At 33.1% G+C, this 4305-nt stretch overlaps 1 pseudogene across 1 annotated transcript; it reads left to right on the top strand.

The window, feature by feature from the left end:
- Positions 1–1461: 1461 nt before the first annotated feature.
- LOC143256772 (C-reactive protein 1.1 pseudogene) lies at positions 1462–3709 on the top strand (annotated as a pseudogene). The gene is made up of 2 exons (XR_013031476.1): positions 1462–1568; positions 1990–3709. The product of XR_013031476.1 is annotated as a C-reactive protein 1.1 pseudogene (transcript).
- The last annotated feature ends 596 nt before the right edge of the window (positions 3710–4305 follow it).

The following is a 4305-nucleotide window of genomic DNA, read 5'->3' as shown; positions in this document are numbered from 1 at the left end:
ATTTGAAAACTGCTGTCTTGACCCGCAATATCATAATTCTCATTACTTAAGACATCTGGCTACCAATATTAAGAATGTAAACCATCGATTCCTTAAGATAATCATTTGATTCGAATGTTGATTTTGTTTTGTATTTTTGAAAAATGTAAGGTTGCACAGTGAGCTGACTGACTTGTGTAGATCCTTTTTAAGAATGCTTAAGTGTTCAGTATGGAATACAATTTGGAACAACGCTGTAAAATTATAGTTTCGAGCTAAACATTTTTATGTATTCTTTGTAAACTTTTATGTTTAACAAAATATAAAGAAACTCGCGTCACGATGAAAAAATGATAGCCATGTCGATATTTTTATTCATCAGGTTTCTTGCAAAAATTAAATGAGTGTTTCTGAAGTTGTTATGCAACACTTATTCAATTAGAAATATCTAATTAGTGGATTTTTAGATAATTTTATATTATTTTTCCAAATCTTTAAACACGCCAAAAGGGGCTCTTCCTGTAAAGAAAATAACAAAATTGTTGAAAAATTAACTTATGAATCGCACATAAGAATATTGTGGCTTATTTATATTAGGGTTTTTGTATATTGTACAAATAGGACCTAACAGTAAGTAATATAGCGCGAAGAAAAGTGCGACGCAATTTCACTTCAACTGGAAATATACTAGGAGTTTGAGAGTTAATGAGGGGGGCAGTCAGAGTGACACGAAATTTGGTCAGATAGGTCAGAAATTATTTGTATTGCTGAAACATTAAACACTGTGCACGTTGGGGTATCTTTGAACTACATTTTATCAGTTTACTAAGTTATATTTTTCTATTTTTCTCGATATATTTATATAACAAATGTCAAAAGAATAACAGTTTTTCTTTCTCATATTTATGTTAAAGTTTTACCAAAGTTTGTGTAATACACCGATGCATTACCTTTCCATATTTCTCGAAACTTCAAAATGTTTTTTTTTTTCTAATTTCACTAAAATGTTATCAGAATTATTTGTTATATTTAGAGACATGGTGAGCTCTCTGCTGTGTCCAAGTCCAGCTTTAAACATTGTAATTTCGTAAGGTGACTCTGTTCCACAGAGGAACAATTCATTAAATTGTAGTTCTATTATTGCAATAAAACTCACTGGTAAACTAAATAATTAAGTGTCAGCTTCAACCAACTAACTTGTCTTTGCTTCTAAATTAATATTAGTGTTAAAGTAATGCAAAGTATTAATAAATAAAAATAGGAATTTAGGAAACTTGTCACAGCATAGCAACCGCTCTGATGTCTGAGGATTTGTGTATTTTAAGTACGGCGTTACACACACGTGTAAACTGTTTAAGTCACTCTGCGTCTGTTATCAGTTTTTGTCTATCAACACGTTACAAGGTTATAGAATATTTCTTGAGTGACAATTTGAAGAAGAAAACTGCAACAGACAGTAATTGGCAGGCTGCCAGGAGAAAAAAAAAAGTGATAACTATATATATACCTGTGTGTGTAGATTTTAGTAACACAAAGAACATCCACTGAGATCTGACGCAGTAATTTTTTCCCAGCGGAGTATCAGGACCGTAAGTTTATACTTATTTTAATAAGATTGTCATGTTTTAATTGCTGAACATTTTATCTTTATATTTACATGTTATTTTCGTTATGATAAGTTGTATACTTAATTAAATTATTTCATTCTCAGTGTTTCTACGGGTTTTTAAAATTATAAATGACTTTTGAGGCATGTCAAAGAAAAGTATACGAAACTTCTGAGACATACTCCACTTTAAAACCAGATTCTAATAGTTTGGGTGAATCAATTGTTTACTCATCAATGCTATATATATATATATATAAGTTTGGTTGTTTTTTAACGTCTTCACAATACGTGAAACAAAATATTTACTGTACCATTATGCCCTTACTCTAGTTTTATTTTTTATTTTTTTGGTTTTGATACCTGAACAAGTTACATTTTTTACTTCATTTTCTTTCGTACAGGAAAACATGAAAACGATTTACAGACTGGCTTGTGAAACCGCTGTGTTCATCTGCCTTCTATTATTTCTAACTTCTGCTCTAGAGGAAGGTGAAATCAGCAGTAAGGTTAAATTTCCTCCGTCTAGTTCTCCGTCATTCCCGCGACTAGTAATGGTGGGAACGTTACCTGATCTGCAAGAAATTACCTTATGTTACTGGTTCAAGATTCATCGCTTAAAAGCCTCACTTCATATGTTTTCGTACGCTACCACTGAAAAGACAATGAGATTCTGACATTTCTAAACCAACAAGGTGATTTTCTTTTCAACGTTCATGGGACTCCCATGCTGAAAGTACAATGTCCAAATAAAATACACATTGGAAGGTGGCATCATGCATGTCACACGTGGTCATCATGGAAAGGTGAGGCGACTACAGCCGTGGATGGTTTCCATTGTGAAGGTAACGCAACTGGGATCGCCATGGGAGCTACCCTTCGTCAAGGTGGCTTAGTTGTTCTTGGACAAGACCAGGATACTGTCGGTGGTGGGTTTGATGCAAAGCAAAGTTTAGAAGGCGAACTGAGCGAACTTAATCTTTGGGACACGGTTCTGAATCACGAACAAATTAAACACTTGAGTAAATGTGTCCATCATTCGGAACGACATATCTATGGAAACATAATTCACTGGGATAAAACACAATTTCGGGCTTACGATGGGGTTGTTCTCTCACCGAATGAAATCTGTGCTTAGATGACGTATTAAAAAGAAGAATTTGGAAACCGAGTACCAAATGTTTTTCTACTGTTTGTTTGTAAACTGCTTTTTCATATATTAAATGGTTCTATGTGAATCGCCACTTTATATCTATTAAAACTTCAAAGTATAATTTCTTGCATTTTTAGTAACATTCTGTGAACGTTACATATAAAGTTTTGCTAGTTTATGATCCACTCACTTACACATTAAGGAGTCAACTCTTTTCACACACTCATTTGTGTGTCTTTTCCCAAATAAAGAATGTTTCCACTGTTCTTAAAATGTATCCAGTCTATTCATTTCTTATATAATTTAAACTTCTAGCTGAGTTTATAAATTCAGGTAACTCACAAGTTCCTGATAGACCCTGATGCAAAAATACAGGGTTCCGTACCTTATATCAAAATTATTTTGAATATATAAATTAGCAAGCCTCGTGAAACGTTGATTCAATATAAAATCGGATTGTAAAGAGGTGTGTAGGAATTACATAAGTAGTGTGATGCCATAAAAATTCATCACTGTTTAAAAATGTACGTGACAGCTCTTTACAATGCACTATACATATACAAAAATACCCTTGTTCCATTTATTTTGTGAGAAATATTTTTAGACACATGATGTTTTCTAGAGAGAAGCCCAGTGTATGAGGGTTGAAAAAAAGCGATTCTGTCGCACCTTTAATAAAAAAATATCGTTCTAATAATTACAAAAGCAAATGAACAAGCCAATTATCTAAACACAAATAACCACTAAAGGTTGCGTTGAAAGCAACAACGCAAATTTTATAACCTTTCAGCCGTGGGGGCGTTATAATGTACAGTTAATCCCACAATTCGTTGATAAAAGAGTAGCCCAAGAGTTGACGGTGGGTGGTGATAACTAGCTGCCTTCCCTCTGGTCTTACACTGCAAAATTGGGGACGGCTATCATAGATAGCCCTCGAGTAGCCTAGCACGAAATTAAAAAAAAATAATCGTTTTGCATAATTATAGCTTAGGAGGCCTGTAACATTCTTGACTTTGGCAGACCAACACTATTATATAACTGTCTCCAAGAGTGCAGGTCAATTAAAAAACTTCAGGGCGACGTTCTTAAAAGTTCAGTTCATAAAAATATTCGAAGATAAAACGTATCTTGTTTATTGTTATACCACAGAATATTCTAGAAATTTAGAGAACAGACAGGACTTGCGCATTACACATTTAACAATACAAGATACACACATATCTAAAGATATATTAAATTAAAACAAGCATAGTTATTAAAATCATATTAAAATCCGCTACTTATTTTCATATATAAAACGTACAACTGGTAAGTATTAGAACCGGAAAGTCACTTCACCTACCAAACCTTATTACCAAAAGTAATAAGATTAGTTTACCACTACCCAATTTACACTCCGTGCACAGAAGTACACGATATAAATGAGCTAAACACAATTAAAAGATGCTTTTAAAGTATTTCTACAATGTATTAAGAAAGAACATAGAATCAAAATGACTTTTAAACGACGATAGTCAAATTTGCAGGAACACTAGTCACTTGAAATAGATATATTTCCCCATGCAAC

The sequence above is a fragment of the Tachypleus tridentatus genome, chromosome 7, assembly GCF_004210375.1.
Source record: "Tachypleus tridentatus isolate NWPU-2018 chromosome 7, ASM421037v1, whole genome shotgun sequence".
Lineage (NCBI taxonomy): Eukaryota > Metazoa > Arthropoda > Merostomata > Xiphosura > Limulidae > Tachypleus > Tachypleus tridentatus.
The sequence above is the reverse complement of the archived record's forward strand: the minus strand, read 5'-3'. Positions and strand labels throughout refer to the sequence as shown.